Source organism: Oncorhynchus clarkii, chromosome 5 (assembly GCF_045791955.1).
Source record: "Oncorhynchus clarkii lewisi isolate Uvic-CL-2024 chromosome 5, UVic_Ocla_1.0, whole genome shotgun sequence".
NCBI classification, from domain to species: domain Eukaryota; kingdom Metazoa; phylum Chordata; class Actinopteri; order Salmoniformes; family Salmonidae; genus Oncorhynchus; species Oncorhynchus clarkii.
Window position 1 is genome coordinate 87,731,426 of NC_092151.1, and position 19,350 is coordinate 87,750,775.

Genomic DNA, 19,350 nt, shown 5'->3' on the forward strand with positions numbered 1-19,350 from the left:
ATTTAGGGGCGGAGTCATGCCTCTCGCTTCGTCTGTTCCTCGCTCAGGGCGCGGTTTCCCAAAAGCATTTTAGGCAAAATTCATCGTCGTTTAATTCAATCTCCGAGCTGTTTCCCAAAACCATCGTTATTAACGTTGCACTTGAAAACGCTCGTAGTCTAATGCTTGCCTCAGACCACTCGTAGAATAAATAAGTTCGTCGTTAAATGCTATTTTGACCATCCGCTTCACTTTATATACAGGTTTCAGCCAAACATAGAATCAAATGGTTTATCCGTCTCTCTTTGGCTGCCGATAATTTCAGAACAAAGTTGACTCCAAATAGCCTACAAAGTTGCCAATGTCTTTGCATTTTATACAAACAAGTGATGTATAAAATTCTGCTTTAAATTAAAACCTAGATGACTGCATTAAAATATAAACAGTAGGCTATAGGCCTAATTCAATCATATTGAAATACATTTCATGTTAATCAATTGAGTTCTATTTTGCTACTTGTAGGCTACTGTCTGTAATTTGTCTCAATATATTTCATGATGTGTAGACTAACATGTGCGCAATGATGTGCCAAATCTGTGATTTAGTGCATTTTTTGTGGGTAAGCATTAGACTAAGATTAGTCAATATTTGCAGCCGTATGTGGTAATAGGAGTTGATAAATCGTCAGTAGGCATTTGTGAAATAATTCTAATGATTTTAATGGAGAAAGCTGATCCGAGAGCAGCACTCCCTTGCTTTCCAGCATATTAGTATCGACACATGCTCCGATGACCATTAATATCTGACTGGTGTTTTGGACACTGGAGAGTGGGGTAAGTTGAGCCAATTTGTACATTTTACATTCACTCCTTCAAGAGAAATATAGTATTCTTCCTAACAAAGATATCTAGATATATTTCAGGATGATGTGTAGCCCTGGAATTAATCAAAATTAATGTAAACACAACAGTTTTGAAAACAGGACAGGGTAAGTTGAGTCGCAGGACAGGATAAGTTGCGTCGCAGGACAGGATAAGTTGCGTCGCAGGACAGGATAAGTTGTGTCGCAGGACAGGGTAAGTTGCGTCGCAGGGCAGGGTAAGTTGAGTCGCAGGACAGGGTAAGTTGAGGGACAGGAAGTTGAGGTGCAGGACAGGGTAGGTTGAGTCGCAGGACAGGGTAAGTTGTGTCGCAGGACAGGGTAAGTTGTGTCGCAGGACAGGGTAAGTTGAGTCGCAGGACGGGGTAAGTTGTGTCGCGGACAGGGTAAGTTGTGTCGCAGGACAGGGTAAGTTGTGTCGCAGGACAGGGTAAGTTGTGTCGCAGGACATGGTAAGTTGAGTCGCAGGAAGTTGAGTCGCAGGACAAGGTAAGTTGAGTCGCAGGACAGGGTAAGTTGAGTCCCAGGAGGTTGAGTCGCAGGACAGGGTATGTTGAGTCGCAGGACAGGGTAAGTTGAGTCGCAGGACGGGGTAAGTTGTGTCGCAGGACAGGGTAAGTTGTGTCGCAGGACAGGGTAAGTTGTGTCGCAGGACAGGGTAAGTTGAGTCGCAGGAAGTTGAGGCGCAGGACAGGGTAAGTTGAGTCGCAGGACAGGGTAAGTTGAGTCCCAGGAGGTTGAGGCGCAGGACAGGGTAAGTTGAGTCGCAGGACAGGGTAAGTTGAGTCGCAGGACGGGGTAAGTTGTGTCGCAGGACAGGGTAAGTTGAGTCGCAGGACAGGGTAAGTTGAGTCCCAGGAGGTTGAGGCGCAGGACAGGGTAAGTTGAGTCGCAGGACAGGGTAAGTTGAGTCGCAGGAGGTTGAAGCACAGGACAGGGTAAGTTGAGTCGCAGGACAGGGTAAGTTGAGTCGCAGGAAGTTGAGGCGCAGGACAGGGTAAGTTGAGTCGCAGGACGGGGTAAGTTGTGTCGCAGGACAGGGTAAGTTGAGTCGCAGGACAGGGTAAGTTGAGTCCCAGGAGGTTGAGGCGCAGGACAGGGTAAGTTGAGTCGCAGGACAGGGTAAGTTGAGTCGCAGGACAGGGTAAGTTGAGTCGCAGGAGGTTGAAGCACAGGACAGGGTAAGTTGAGTCGCAGGACAGGGTAAGTTGAGTCGCAGGAAGTTGAGGCGCAGGACAGGGTAAGTTGAGTCGCAGGACGGGGTAAGTTGTGTCGCAGGACAGGGTAAGTTGAGTCGCAGGACAGGGTAAGTTGAGTCCCAGGAGGTTGAGGCGCAGGACAGGGTAAGTTGAGTCGCAGGACAGGGTAAGTTGAGTCGCAGGACAGGGTAAGTTGAGTCGCAGGAGGTTGAAGCACAGGACAGGGTAAGTTGAGTCGCAGGACAGGGTAAGTTGAGTCGCAGGAAGTTGAGCTAAATCAAATTTAATGGTCACATACACATGTTGAGTAGATGTTATTGAGGGTGTAGCTAAATGCATGTTTTTCTAGCTCCAACAGTGCAGAAATATCTAACAAGTAATATCTAAAAATGTCACAACAAAACACACAAATCCAAAGTAAAGGAATGGAATGGAATTAGGAATATTTATACTACCGTTCAAAATGTTGGGGTCACTTAGAAATGTCTTTTTTTTTTAAAGAAAAGCACATTTGTCCATTAAAAAAATATCAAATTGATCAGAAATACAGTGGAGACATTGTTAATGGTGTAAATGATTATTGTAGCTGGAAACAGCTGGTTTTTTAATGGAATATCTACATAGGCGTACAGAGGCCCATTATCAGTAACCATCACTCCTGTGTTAGAATGGCACGTTGTGTTAGCAAATCGAAGTTTATCATTTTAAAAGGCTAAATGATCATTAGAAAACCCTTTTGCAACAGCTGAAAACTGTGGTGCTGATTAAAGAAGCAATAAAACGGGCCTTCTTTAGACTAGTTGAGTATCTGGAGTATCAGCATTTGTGGGTTTGATTACAGGCTCAAAATGGCCAGAAACAACACTGTGTACTACTCCCTTCACAGAACAGCGCAAATTGGCTCTGACCAGAATAGAAAGAGGAGTGGGAGGCCCCGGTGCACAACTGAGCAAGAGGACAAGTACATTAGTGTGTCTAGTTTGAGAAACAGACACCTCACATGTCCTCAACTGGCAGCTTCATTAGATAGTACCCACAAAACACCAGTCTCAACGTCAACAGTCAAGAGGCAACTCCAGGATGCTGCCCTTCTAGGCAGAGTTGCAAAGAAAAAGCCATATCTCAGACTGGCCAATAAAAATAAAAGATTAAGATTGGCAAAAGAACACAGACACTGGACAGAGGAACTCTGCCTAGAAGGCCAGCATCCCGGAGTCGCCTCTTGACTGTTGACGTTGAGACTGGTGTTTTTAGCAAAAAATAGATTGCTAAAACATCTCCGGTGACATTTCGAGAGCTTGGGACCCTAAGGTTCTATCTGCAAAAAGTGGATTCTGAGATAATGGTGTTAGTAATTTTTTGTTGTCTTGTGTTCTTTTGAACTTAATAACATAAATGAGGGTATTTAGAGTACTATTTAGGTAGAGAACATTGAACAGATCAAGGTTATGTCAATAACTCAATAAATCAAAAACGCAGATAGAACGTTATAGCCCCAAGCTCCCCATTTGTTTGTTTCTTGAGATTTATGGTAGTGTGTGCATTTTTAATAGTCTCTTGTCAAATAGCAATTTTCAGAGGTCCCTCTTTGTGGCACCTGACCACACGACTGAACAGGTGCGACAAAACCAGGGCCTGTAGGACCTGCCTTGTTGATAGTGCTGTTAAGAAGGTAAAAACCAGGGCCTGTAGGACCTGCCTTGTTGATAGTGCTGTTAAGAAGGTAAAAACCAGGGCCTGTAGGACCTGCCTTGTTGATAGTGCTGTTAAGAAGGTACAAACCAGGGCCTGTAGGACCTGCCTTGTTGATAGTGCTGTTAAGAAGGTAAAAACCAGGGCCTGTAGGACCTGCCTTGTTGATAGTGCTGTTAAGAAGGTAAAAACCAGGGCCTGTAGGACCTGCCTTGTTGATTGTGCTGTTAAGAAGGTAAAAACCAGGGCCTGTAGGACCTGCCTTGTTGATAGTGCTGTTAAGAAGGTAAAAACCAGGGCCTGTAGGACCTGCCTTGTTGATAGTGCTGTTAAGAAGGTAAAAACCAGGGCCTGTAGGACCTGCCTTGTTGATTGTGCTGTTAAGAAGTTAAAAACCAGGGCCTGTAGGACCTGCCTTGTTGATAGTGTTGTTAAGAAGGTAAAAACCAGGGCCTGTAGGACCTGCCTTGTTGATAGTGTTGTTAAGAAGGTAAAAACCAGGGCCTGTAGGACCTGCCTTGTTGATAGTGTTGTTAAGAAGGTAAAAACCAGGGCCTGTAGGACCTGCCTTGTTGATAGTGTTGTTAAGAAGGTAAAAACCAGGGCCTGTAGGACCTGCCTTGTTGATAGTGTTGTTAAGAAGGTAAAAACCAGGGCCTGTAGGACCTGCCTTGTTGATAGTGTTGTTAAGAAGGCAGAGTAGCACTTTATTATGGACATACTTCTTCCCATCTCATCTACTGTTGTATCAAAATCTGATATTTCAGTTTTTTATTTTTATGTTTTTGTTCTGTCAGTATGGGTTATTGTACGTAGATTGATGAGGGAAAAAACGGTTTAATCAGTTTTAGAATAAGGCTGTAACGTAACAAAATGTGTAGAAAGTCAAGTGGTCTGAATACTTTCTGAATGCACTTTATATGCATGTTCATGTCAAAAAGATGAAATGCATTTTTAATAGTCTCTTGTCCCTCCTCCCTCATCAAACATACATTTGGCAATTGTGTGTTGCATTTCTCCTCTTTTTATTGCAGCTTTCTTGCACACTGGACCATGCAGGAGCTTTGCCTCTGATGCTGTGGCTGCATGTCTACCAGCGGGATGAAGAGAGGCAGCAGGGAACATGCTGTCAACTATATGAGGTGGGACTACAGGGCCACGTTGCATAGCCAAACATTGTCAAACGTCATCCCGGTTGCTTCTTCTTGGTTCCTAGTGAATGTACACCCCCAGGATATTACTCTGGGTCCTGTATTATTAGTTCAACTCTGAAATTCAACCACATGAGGGCATACCATACCTGCCCAGAACAATAAAAAAACATCCGCAACACTGCCCTGTTCATTTAGTAGTTGCCCCCAGTCCAGAGATGGTCATAATGAGGAGTTATTGATCAATAGAGGTCATTGATCAAACTATTGATTAACATTGCATGTGCAGTGTTATGGCCATAAGTCTACAGAAATTATAATACAATAACACAAACCATGTTTTTTTAAACTGCTAAGTCAATTATTTATCAACTGAGAAAACGGCTTCGGTATTATTTGAGAATGGTATCATAGAGTATGATGTCACCTCAAGGTCACAGGTCATGAAAGGTGCCTAATGAATCAAGTGTCCATAGTAATATTCATTGTGGCAATTTGGGAGTCCTTCTGGCTAAAATGACTTTGTAGAGAAAAAACAAACCACCAGGAAACTTAGGGGCATAACTTGCCAACCATAATACACAAGGGCCAGGTTCTTTCCCAGCCTCTTGAGTAAAGGGAGAGAACATTTCATTATTTATTGATTACATATTTAAAATATTAACGCACACAATTCATCCTCATTGATAACCTTAAAGAAAGAGACCAATAGGAAAGTCTCTTTCACTCTATGTCTTGTTTCTGAGGCATCTATCAACTTGGATGTACTTCTGTCCTTAAGCTGTTCGTGTCTATTAATGTTCTGTATCATGTCATGTTTCATGTTTTGTGTCGACCCCAGGAAGAGTAGCTGCTGCTTTCGCAACAACTAATGGGGATCGTAATAAAATACCCCAAAAATACCAATACAACTTAGCTTCTCTATCTCTCTCTCTTCCTTCATCCCCCTTTCTCTCTTCCTCCATCCCCCTTCTCTCTCACTCTTGCGATCTCTCTCTCTCCTTTCTCTCTCTTCTTTCTCTCTCTCCTGCTCGCAATCCCTCTCCCCACTCGTATGAGTGACTGTAATTGGCACTGTGTCTTTTTTAAATGGTGAGGTAACAACAGACGTTGTCATGGTCTTCACTGATCAAAACTATGCTCTCCCTCCTCAATGTTGGTTTGGCTGCTGAGTGCTGGAGAGATTCTGTTATGTGGGCTGTTGGCGATGTGCATAATCATTCATTATTAGCGATGTCTTCGATAAGCTAACACCTAAATCCATAGCTCTTACCACGCAGATAAGCAAGCACGCGTCACTGTGATCTACTTTGTCTTTTTTACCCATACTCCTTCAGTCATACGTCAGGCTAGGCGTGGGTGTTGTACTTCTTTTTTTTTTACACTCTGGGGGACTGAGCCATTTGTTGACTGTTGTTTCCCAGAACAGACCTTAAGGCAGAGGAGGAACCTAGTACAAATCAACAGATATTATAGGGGCAATATATTTCTCTGCAGAATTTATGAGACCATCAAAATTAATCATTGCCACTGACAGCTAGATTGCCTAACTCATCCAGAAACCCTGGGAATGTTATCCCCACTCCCCCTCAAGTGTTTAGGCGTGAGCTGCAAACGTATTTTGCCCACGCCGGGACCTCGCCGTTCGGTGGCATGGCAATAAGCTATGTTGATTTAATATCCGTTTGCTGCATGCATTTGACTAGGCCGTGTAATCAGCCCACAAGGTGCTGCAGCACAGGATGTCCTCATTAATCACCCCCCCCCCCCCCCCCCCCCCCCTGGTGGACAATCATGGTCCTCTCTCTCAGGAGTCACGGCGCGGCAGGCTCAGCACCTGATCAAGGCCATGCTACTGCATTATTACTATAGCTACCCTAGAGATAGTGGAGACTACCTCATAGGGTGCACCTCTGCTCCAAGGGCCGGTTTCCCAGAAGCCTATTCCTGGAAGGAATTTTCAATTCAGATTCTCCATTTTGCAAGCTTTTTAGTCCAAGAGTCGTCTCACTCATTGGTCTGGGAAACTGGTGAAGTTGTCACTGTGTTTTCCTGTTATTAATCTGGTTTGACCTAAGAAGGCAGCAAGGCAATGAAGTGGAAACAAGAAGGATTTGCTTTTACCTCTCCTGTCCTTTCAGAGCAGTGCAGACGGAGAGGAGACGACAAGGCGACACCAGCAATGAAATACAACCTTCAACATCCCCCTATAAAATGCCTTCCCTCCTGTCTTCATCATGTTTGCTTGAGGGAGTAGGCTACGTGTGATCATGGGACAGGGTGGGCAGTGTTGACATTCTAGGAATGAGATACGGGGGGGGGGGGGGATTTGAAAAATAAGTTTTAGGCATCTGAAATTAAACTGTTAGATTCCCCTTCTCCTACTTTTTTGACATCTCTGTTAAAAGGTTGGACAGGACTCATTTTGACTGTGATGGGCGACGCTATCAATGGTGACATTTGTTTTAGAGGAAGGTTACTGCAATGTGCCACGTTAGTTTTCTCCTGACGGCTGTCAGTGCTTGTTGCTGTTTTTGGGGGTGAGTGGCGCAGTTGACACACATTGGATTGGTACAATGTTGGGTCAGTGTTTAAAATCCTTAAGTTTACGCCTCTCAATCATTGACAGTGTGGGGGTTCAGACTGAGAGGAGGGATGGGGGGGGGTTGTATCTTGTCTGCTGTGGGTGTCTCCTTGTTATTCAAGATGGACGATGGGCGGTGTGTGCATGTGTTTGTGTGTGTGTGTGTGTGCGTCACTAGCAGAAAGGGTGGACAGACACCGGGTTGTTTGGGCGGTTTGAGGTCTCTGAAGATATTTCACAGCTCCTTGAGCAAAGTTATCCACAAGCCCTTGATACAAGTTGTCAAACAGAACGCTCTGTTGGAAGATGCTGAGGGGACTAGTTTACCGCCGCTGAGCTGTGTCATAGTTACATTTGGACATGCTCCTGCTTTTGTTCTGAAATGATAGGTTATTTTCACAAGGTCAAAACAGGCCCTTTTAATTGATGGATGAATCGATCCCCACCTCACTCTGTTAGCTGTTCAGGTGTACGTCTTGTTTTTATTGATGATGCTTAGTATTGATGTGATAGGCTACATGTCCTCTTCTATTGGGCCAAACTGGTCCAATCAGTGATCAGCCACTAATGTTTGCATTATGTTTTGGACATAATGCCATACATTGTTCAGGGAAAAACACCACACTTCTCTGCCATTACCAGCTCATCAGTTCAGTTGCAACTAACCTACATGATTCATTTTTTTATTCAATTCAGTGTCATACACCAATTTCTTGAAGTAGACTATATATACAAAATTATGTGGACACCCTTTGAAATGAGTGGATTGGCTGCCCCAGTCAACTGTAAGTGCTGTTTGTGTGAAGTGAAAACGTCTAGGAGCAACAACGGCTCAGCCACGAAGTGGTAGGCCACACAGGTTCACAGAACAGGACCACCGAGTGCTGAAGTGCGTATCGCGTAAAAATTGTCTGTCCTCGGTTGCAACACCCACTACCGAGTTCCAAACTGCCTCTGGAAGCAACGTCATCGGGAGCTTCCATGACCATGATATTGGTTTCCATGGCCGAGCAGCTGCACTCAAGCCTAAGATCACCATGTGCAATGCCAAGTGTTGGCTGGAGTGGTATAAAGCTTGCCACCAATGGACTCTGGAGTAGTGGAAACGCATTCCACTCTGGAGTGATGAATCACGCTTCACCATCTGAGTTTGAATCTGGGTTTGGCGGATGCCAGGACAACGCTACCTGCCTGAATGCAAAGTGTCAAAGTAAAGTTTGGTGGAAGAGAAATAATAGTCTGGCGCTGTTTTTCTTAACACTACAGCATACAATTACTTTCTAGGCGATTCTGTGCTTCCAACTGTGGCAACAATTTGGGGAAGGCCATTTCCTGTTTCAGCATAACAATGCCCCCTTGCACAAAGCGAGGTCCATACAGAAATAGTTTGTCGAGATCGGCGTGGAAGAACTTGACTGGCCTGCACAGAGCCCTGACCTCAACCCCATTGAACACCTTTGGGATGAATTGGAACGCCAACTACAAGCCAGTCCTGATCGTCCAACATCAGTGCCCGAGACCTCACTAATGCTCTTTTGGCCAACTCAATATTAATGCCCATGATTTTGCAATGAGATGTTTGACGAGCAGGTGTCCTATAGTGTGTTGTGTGCACAAAACATAAAACAAAATTCAATTTGACAGTTTACACGTATAATCAGGCCAAGTGCAGCTACCATTTAGCCAGAATATACAAGTAATACATCTGTACAGTAGTTTAATCCTGTGTAATTTAGTTTCATATCTGAAGATGGCTGTCTGAAGAAACTGTACTTGTTACATTCTCAATTCAAGATGTGATTTTCTTTGCTACTATTAAATGACTCCCACATAGGTAGGATATCCCTCTCTCCTCATATGAATACCCCCCTCCCCCATCCCATGCAGTTTTATCAGTTGGTTTCAGAACGCCCAGGTTAGTGCCAGCAGGCCCATGTTCCTTTATCTCAAGCAGGAATTACGTTGACCTTGCAGCGATTTAAACTCTTTATCTGCACCTCAATAATCTGCTTCACAGGAAAGCACATCAGATGAAAATTTTCCAGCTGGTTCTCAGAGTGTCTCTGTGGGGTCTAGTTCAGATACAGAGGCTGCAGAGAGACAGGGCTGGAGCTGTAGGTCGCACACCAGGTAGCTATGCTCAGGCCAAGTGCACTGTTTTACCTGACAGACATGGATGGGAATGGAGCAATGCTGTTTCACATTAAGATACACTTCTTATTTCACAGAATTTCTTCTAGTTGAATTACTTCTGCAGCTCTACAAAGCCATGCTAGTTCTCTTGTCATATTTACTGTCAATCTCATTCTCGCCACTACTGCCTTTCCCACTCACCCTCACCCTCATCCCCACCGCCCCTCACCCTCATCCCCACCGTCACTCTCCCTCATCCCCACCGTCACTCTCCCTCACCCCCACCGTCTCTCTCTCTCTCTCTCTCTCTCTCTGTCTCTGTCTCTCTCTCTCTCTCTCTCTCTCTTGTCCATACACAGCACAACTGTAGGCTTCAATGAGTGGTTGCCATGGAAATGAAATGGCCCAGTCACTCTTGTGCCTTGTGCGTGCCTTGTGTGAGTGTCAGAGTCACTAGGCTGTACCTGCCTCTCCTCACTCAAAGCAGTGAGACCTACATGTGTGATGCTGCCAGGCCATCCTACCTCACCATTCATCCTGTCAAACTGTTGTGACAGCTGGTCAGTCCTGATGCTCTCAACTGCCACACCTCTCTTCTCTCTGCTGTGGATGGAGAAATACAGCAAGGAATATGCAAACTATGTATTCATTCACTTATAACCCTTTCTCATTGAAATGGGTCTCTTATAAAATCCTCTATTTTCCACTTAATGTAGTGTAAGGTTTAAAATACTGCATGTGCGTCATTTCTCATTCCTTTCGAAGTGAGCTTTTCACTATGCAGAAATGCCATTCATTCATTTATTCATTAAAATTCTCTTTCTCTCCCTGTCATTCTCTCCCACCCCTCTCTTTTGCTACCCCCCCCCCCCCCCCCCCTCTATCTTTCGCTCTCTCACGCCAGTGTTTTTTCCCAGAGCATTCATAAGGTTTATTTATGGGTTGATGACAGATGGGCTAATTATAATAAAGCAGGAATGATGGCGTGCATGGGGTTCTTCCTACTTCAAACAGTTTTTATTATACAAAGCATCTTTCAGGTAAATTAATAAACATTTGTAATTGCCATAGTGTTTCAGGAAGGTCTTGGTTATCCCGCGGTAATGGAGGGAGGGAGCCTGCCCTGAGGTGGAACAACATGATGCTCAGGTGAGAAGGATGAGGGAAGACAAAGCATTTCAGCGTGTTGAGAGGAAAGGAAACATTTGTCTGTCGAGGGGAATATGAAATCGTCAGTTTGGAATGACACCCTAATCATTTTAAATCTGAGGCCTATTACCTAATGGTAAGCAAATGAATCAGCTAAAACAGTGAGTTGGCAGACAGCCCACAGTAGTGTGGTCTGTCTATGGTACCTGTTTCATAGTCTATTCATAACGTTTTAGTTTGGCAATGTTTTCTCTGTTCTTAAACCTTATCCTGATTCTGGTTCGACCACTAGGGAAATCCCTCCTGATTCTGGTCCGACCACTAGACAAATTCCTCCTGATTCTGGTTCGACCACTAGACAAATCCCTCCTGATTCTGGTCCGACCACTAGACAAATCCCTCCTGATTCTGGTCCGACTACTAGGCAAATCCCTCCTGATTCTGGTCCGACCACTAGGCAAATCCCTCCTGATTCTGGTTCGACCACTAGGCAAATCCCTCCTGATTCTGGTCCGACCACTAGACAAATCCCTCCTGATTCTGGCTCGACCACTAGACAAATCCCTCCTGATTCTGGTTCGACCACTAGACAAATCCCTCCTGATTCTGGTTCGACCACTAGACAAATCCCTCCTGATTCTGGTTCGACCACTAGACAAATCCCTCCTGATTCTGGCTCGACCACTAGACAAATCCCTCCAGATTCTGGCTCGACCACTAGACAAATCCCTCCTGATTCTGGTCCGACCACTAGAGAAATCCCTCCTGATTCTGGTTCGACCACTAGACAAATCCCTCCTGATTCTGGCTCGACCACTAGACAAATCCCTCCTGATTCTGGCTCGACCACTAGACAAATCCCTCCTGATTCTGGCTCGACCACTAGGCAAATCCCTCCTGATTCTGGCTCGACCACTAGACAAATCCCTCCTGAGTTCTTTCCTCCCCTCTCCTTGCTGAGGCCTTGAAAGAACTCCCTGACTACAGCAAGTCGGTGAGTCAGCGGGCAGACTTTACTTCTGCCAGACGGCAGAGAGAGATTGATACACCGGCTGTCCAGACTAGAGGGTATTATCGCTCAGGCCAGGAAGCAGCCAACCTTGAACCTCTGCATCAGCTCCCTCTGTGAAACGCACCAGTTCATAAACCGTTACGGTTACTGGGTCTCCACTGTTGAAGGAGAGAGCTGGCTGAATGAAAGTCTTGTGAGGTGCTACAGGATGTTTTATGATTCCTATTAAAACTCTCATCCACACATTGGATGAACACACTGGGTAGATGACGCAGAGAGACACTGGTTGAGCTGTCCGTCTCTCTGTCTGGGCTTTAGGCTACAGTTTGGGCTTTGGGAAGCAGTATTAGGCTACGTGTTGTTTGGTGTTTTGCATTTAATCTTGCTTACATCTTATGTGTAGTTATTCAGGGAATTGGTTTGGGAAGGATAGAAACAGAAGCACATCCAGTTGTTAGATGATAAAGACCGGCTGGATGCCGGCAGGTGGCCTAGTGGTTAGCATTGGGACAGTAACCGAAAAGTTCAAATCCCTGAGCCGACAAGGTGAAAAACCTGTCATTGTGCCCTTTAGCAAGCTGGTTAACCCCCCACAACAACTGCCAATGTGGCAGCCCCCCACATCACTCCGATTCAGAGGGGTTGGGTTAATAAAAGTGTAAGGCAAGTTTCAGTTGGACCTTAATTTATGAGTAGTAGCCAAAGTAGCCAACGCTCAGAAATAATACAAGGAATATTCTGCATACTGTGATCTCCAGTATGCTCCCAACTTTGATTTACCATACTGTGATCTGCAGTATGTTCCCAACTTTGATTTACCATAGTGTGATCTACAGTATGCTCCCAACTTTGATTTACCATAGTGTGATCTGCAGTATGCTCCCAACTTTGATTTACCATAGGGTGATCTGCAGTATGCTCCCAACTTTGATTTACCATAGGGTGATCTGCAGTATGCTCCCAACTTTGATTTACCATACTGTGATCTGCAGTATGCTCCCAACTTTGATTTACCATACTGTGATCTGCAGTATGCTCCCAACTTTGATTTACCATACTGTGATCTACAGTATTTTGACGACATGTCAACCCTTAGCTCTTCATCATGTTTGAAATTTGTAAATTATTCCTTTCAGTTGGCAAGATGTGATTTACTTGTTAATCTAGTAGGATATTGGCTGTAAACACATTCAGAAGGTATTTACTCATTCTGTGGTTTACACAGCAGTGGTAAACAAAGCAGAATATTTAGATTTAATTGGGCCTATGAGTCAGCATTTGAGCAGTTGAGAATGCTTCATTACTGTGCTGTTGGTTTCCATGGAAAACACAGGCGGCTGCCTGGTCAATATCACATTGTTTTTGTTCATCTGCAGCCCCACTACTCTGATTCTTGGAAATGTCTATATAGACCCAGAATTCAAACATTAATTGTTGATAAATAACATGTTTGGATAAATAAGTAACACTTTGTCAGTGATCATACTCTGTCATCAGCTGTCACGACATTTCACTAAGAAGGTCTTATGAGACATATCTGTTATGTCATTATACACTATCACTAAGTAGGTCTTATGAGACATATCTGTTATGTCATTATTACACTGTCACTAAGAAGGTCTTATGAGACATATCTCTTATGTCATTATTACACTGTTACTAAGAAGGTCTTATGAGACATATCTATTATGTAATTATTACACTGTTACTAAGTAGGTCTTATGAGACATATCTATTATGTCATTATTACACTGTTACTAAGTAGGTCTTATGAGACATATCTGTTATGTCATTATTACACTGTCACTAAGTAGGTCTTATGAGACATATCTGTAATGTCATTATTACACTGTCACTAAGTAGGTCTTATGAGACATATCTCTTATGTCATTATTACACTGTCACTAAGTAGGTCTTATGAGACATATCTATTATGTCATTATTACACTGTTACTAAGTAGGTCTTATGAGACATATCTATTATGTCATTATTATACTGTTACTAAGAAGGTCTTATGAGACATATCTGTTATGTCATTGTTACACTATCACTAAGAAGGTCTTATGAGACATATCTAATATGTCATTATTACACTATCACTAAGTAGGTCTTATGAGACATATCTATTATGTCATTATTACACTGTTGCTAAGTAGGTCTTATGAGACATATCTGTTATGTCATTATTACACTATCACTAAGTAGGTCTTATGAGACATATCTGTTATGTCATTATTACACTGTCACTAAGAAGGTCTTATGAGACATATCTATTATGTCATTATTACACTATCACTAAGTAGGTCTTATGAGACATATCTATTATGTCATTATTACACTGTCACTAAGAAGGTCTTATGAGACATATCTATTATGTCATTATTACACTATCACTAAGTAGGTCTTATGAGACATATCTATTATGTCATTATTACACTGTCACTAAGTAGTTCTTATGAGACAAATTGGGTTCAAATAAAGTGTAACTGAATGGAGCGCACCTTATAATGGCAGGCTGCACCAATCACATGACAAACAGCAGATGTTCACTGTCTTTTAGCGGTCCGGTTGCAGTTACAATCTCAGTCCTTTTCTTCTATCTTCACTTTGTATGCAGAGATTAGATTACAAAGAACATATTCATTTCTGAGTGCACATGTACTGTAGCCGTCAGGGTAAGAGTGTTAAGCACAGCCCAGTCTTGATAGCCCTAGCTACATGTGCATTCAGAGCATGCTGCTAGACACAGGTAACTGCCAAAATAAAGGAAACGTGAGTAAATGATGGATTACATTTTTATTGAAAGTATTTGCTTTCACACAGGTGTGGATCCTGAGTTAATTAAGCAATTAACATCCCATCGTGCTTAAGGTCATGTATAAAAATACCCAGTTGCCCATTATATTGGCTACCATGGCTAGAAGAAGAGATCTGAGTATTTGGAAGAGGGAATTTAGCATAAGGGGTTTTGTGTATGTGTGCGTGTGTGTGTGTCTCAGTCACCAGATCTCAACCCAACTGAATACTTATGGGAGATTCTGGAGTGGCTCCTGATACAACATTTTCCACCACCATCATTAAAACCCCAAATTATTGAATTTCTCTTGGAAGAATGGTGCTGCATCCATCCTATAGAGTGACAGACACTTGTAGAATCTATGCCAAGGCGAATTGAAGCTGTTCTGACGGCTGGGTGCCCAACTCCCTATTAAGACACTATGTTGGTGTTTCCTTTATTTTGGCAGTTACCTATTTGTGCTATTCTAGAAGGCTCTGTTGACATCTGGATGACATGGAGAGCTGTGTTGAGTGTGTAATGGACAGTTATCAGTATTTGTAATTATGTACACTGATGTGCTGACAGGCGGCTTCAAGAGAGAGGTTAGTATTGTCAAATTTAGGTATGACTCTTGCAGACTATTGCTCTCCTCCTTTCTCCATCTCTCTCTGTTTCTCTCTTTCGGTATCTCTCTCTGTTTCTCTCTTTCTCCATCTCTCTCTGTTTCTCTCTTTCTACATCTCTCTGTTTCTCTCTTTCGGTATCTCTCTCTCTTTCTCTCAATCTGTATCTCTCTGTATCTCTCTCTCTCAGGATCTCATTCTCACTTTCTCTCTCGCTGTATCTCTCTCTTACTTTCTCTTGCTCTGTATCTCTCTGTTTCTCTCTGTATCTCTCTGCACTGTGTGAATTATCTCCTGGTGATGTAACCTGGGTAACAAGGGGGACAGAAGGAAATGAGAGGAAGAGGTGGCTTCATATAGCACTGGAAACATATCTTCCAATTAGGCCATTAGAAAAGTAATTGAACTGCCTCTGCAGTAGTAAACATCGACAGTATATGCCCATTATGCTATGAAATACTAACTATATAGTGTGTTAATTTGAGTTTATTATCTACAGTTGGTTGGTCTTTTGACAACTACAGAACTTTTGGGAAAATGTAGTTTAGTGCTTACCATTTAAACTCAGACGATGTAAAAGAGCCTTGGTTTTGGAATGCACTTCCCAAAGTACTACATGTACCAAGAAAAGTGTAGCGCCTCAGATTGTGTGCATGAGAAATTACTATTTCGCCAAAAAAACTAAAAACTGCTATATCTTACAGATGCAAAAAGGGTGCCTGGTGGTGTCAGTTCAGAATATATTAGTTATTTAGCTTTGAGCAACACAAATATGCTGATATCTGCACCAGCCCTTCCTTTCCTCCTTCCTTCCTTCCTTCATTGACTCATCATTCTCCTAGGACTTTCTGTTTTATGAAAAAAATTCCACCCCATAATATATTCTATTTATATCTGGTGTATCTAATAGGCTTTGTGCCAGTGATGTTGTGTACATTTTTACATTACCGGAGATAGGCTGTCAATGATTGCTAATTGTGGCTAATCTGGCTCTGATGCTAATCATTGATGTGTTTGACTATGATAACGCTCCTTTCATGCTGATCAGTCATGCCTCCGTTGCTCTCTCTCACACTCTCTGTCTGTCTCTCTCTCCACAGTACAAACATGCTCACCAGTTTTCTGTATACAACTGAACACATCCAGGAGCTTGTTGAAGGCCTTGGCGTTTATTTACATGCTGAATCTTCATTGGTGAGCTAAGACTGAGGGGACGGCCATGTTGTTATAGCTCTGCCCTCAGTAATCAGCTAAAGACTAATCAATCTACCATCTCACTGTCCCTGATTGGCCCTAATAGAATATGAGCTGTGGAACCATAGAATATAACTTTATTTGTACATGTGTATACTGGACATTCTGCTCCCAATTCTGCTGGTCCCAGAGAAACAGTGCCTTGCTATGGTGTCACATGCTGGAAAATGGAGATGATGAAAACAATAGCAAGTCTGTTCTGGGGGGGATTTCCTATTTTAGTTTTCCTATTTTGGGCAGCCAGAGAAAGTAAACAAACCCCATTCTGTTGCAGCAGTCACTGACCTGTGGAGTGAGCGTAATTTTGGTTTTGGACTCTCGAGTTTTGGGCTCCCGAAGTGTCGCAGCTGTCTGCATGTCAGAGGCACTGCATCTCAGGGCCTAGAGGCGTCACTACAGAAACCTGGTTCGTTTCCAGTCTGTATCACAACCGACCGTGATTGGGTGTCCCATAGGGCGGTGCACAATTGAACCAGCGTCGTCCGGGATAGGCCGTCTTTGTTAATAAGAATTTGTTTTTAACTGACTTACCTAGTTAAATGAAGGTTACATAAAAAAAATGTAACATTTGGTGCATCATGTACTAGTAACATTTGGTGCATCATGTACTAGTAACATTTGGTGCATCATGTACTAGTAACATTTGGTGCATCATGTACTAGTAACATTTGGTGCATCATGTACTAGTAACATTTGGTGCATCATGTACTAGTAACATTTGCCACTAGAAGCGCGACACTGAATGCATTGTTTTACCCTGTATTTTGGCCACAAAGTTGATGCTGCGCATCCCTTATGTATACTACAACACCCTTTTAACATCTTTGTGTGGGAATTCTCTGAAGACAAGGTTAGGTAACTTACTGATTTGTATTTTAACGTTTTATATGTCTGATAAGATGCCTAGCTGTAAAGAGTTGGTAAGACATTGTAGAAATGAGACATTTCAAGCACATTGCATTGGGCCTTGAAGCTCATAGATTGTTCAGCCGAGCACGTCCCCGTTCACATCGATGAGGCTGTAGTGGAGACGGTCAAGAGCTTCAAGTACCTCTGTTTGTACATCACTAAGGACATATCATGGTCCAAACACACCAACACAATTGTGAAGAGTACACGACAAAGCCTCTCACCCCCTCAGGAGGCTGAAAAGATTTGGCATAGGCCCTCAGATCCTCAAAAAGTTCTGCAGCTGCACCATTGAGAGCATCTTGACTGGCTGCATCACCACTTGGTATGGCAACTGCTCAGCAAGGCGCTACAGAGGGTAGTGCGTACGGCCCCGTATATCACTGGGGCCGAACTCCCTGCCATCCAGGACCTATGTACTAGGCAGTGTCAGAGGAAGGCACAAAAAATTGTCAATGACTCCAGCCACCCACGTCACAGTCTGTTCTCTCTGCTGTGCACAGCAAGCGGTACCGGAGCTTCAAGTATCGGACCGAAAGGCTCCTGAACAACTATCCCAAAGCCATAAGACTCCTGAACAGTTAAACTGCTAACCAGACTTTCTGCTTTTCACCCCTGACCTTCAGTCAATCACCTAACCAAACGTACATGTACATATTACCTCAATGAATCACCAACCCCAACTACCTCATACACTGACTCGGTACCGGTACTCCATGTACATATTACCTCAATGAATCACCAACCCCAACTACCTCATACCCCAGTACACTGACTCGGTACCAGTACTCCATGTACATACCTCAGTACACTGACTCGGTACCGGTACTCCATGTACATACCTCAGTACACTGACTCGGTACCGGTACTCCATGTACATATTGCCCCAGTACACTGACTCGGTACCGGTACTCCATGTACATATTACCTCAGTACACTGACTCGGTACCGGTACTCCATGTACATACCTCAGTACACTGACTCGGTACCAGTACTCCATGTACATATTACCCCAGTACACTGACTCGGTACCGGTACTCCATGTACATATTACCTCATTACACTGACTCGGTACCAGTACTCCATGTACATATTACCTCAGTACACTGACTCGGTACCAGTACTCCATGTACATGTCTCAAAAGGTCTGTCAAAGGAATTAAGTGAAAACCAGGCTTTACATCTGCTCTAATTTCAGGATTGTCCGTTTGAGGACCAGGCTTAACATCTGCTCTAATTTCAGGATTGTCAGTTTGAGGACCAGGCTTAACATCAGCTCTAATTTCAGGATTGTCAGTTTGAGGACCAGGCTTAACATCTGCTCTAATTTCAGGATTGTCCGTTTGAGGACCAGGCTTAACATCTGCTCTAATTTCAGGATTGTCCGTTTGAGGACCAGGCTTAACATCTGCTCTAATTTCAGGATTGTCAGTTTGAGGACCAGGCTTAACATCTGCTCTAATTTCAGGATTGTCAGTTTGAGGACCAGGCTTAACATCTGCTCTAATTTCAGGATTGTCAGTTTGAGGACCAGGCTTAACATCTGCTCTAATTTCAGGATTGTCAGTTTGAGAACCAGGCTTAACATCTGCTCTAATTTCAGGATTGTCAGTTTGAGAACCAGGCTTAACATCTGCTCTAATTTCAGGATTGTCAGTTTGAGAACCAGGCTTACCTTCTGCTCTAATTTCAGGATTGTCAGTTTGAGGACCAGGCTTAACATCTGCTCTAATTTCAGGATTGTCAGTTTGAGAACCAGGCTTAACATCTGCTCTAATTTCAGGATTGTCAGTTTGAGGACCAGGCTTAACATCTGCTCTAATTTCAGGATTGTCAGTTTGAGAACCAGGCTTAACATCTGCTCTAATTTCAGGATTGTCAGTTTGAGAACCAGGCTTACCTTCTGCTCTAATTTCTCTCACTCCCTTTTTTGATTCCAGAATTTTGTTTTAATGAAACTTGGACATTACAAGTTAGTCCACAACATCAATCGCTACTTTTAGAC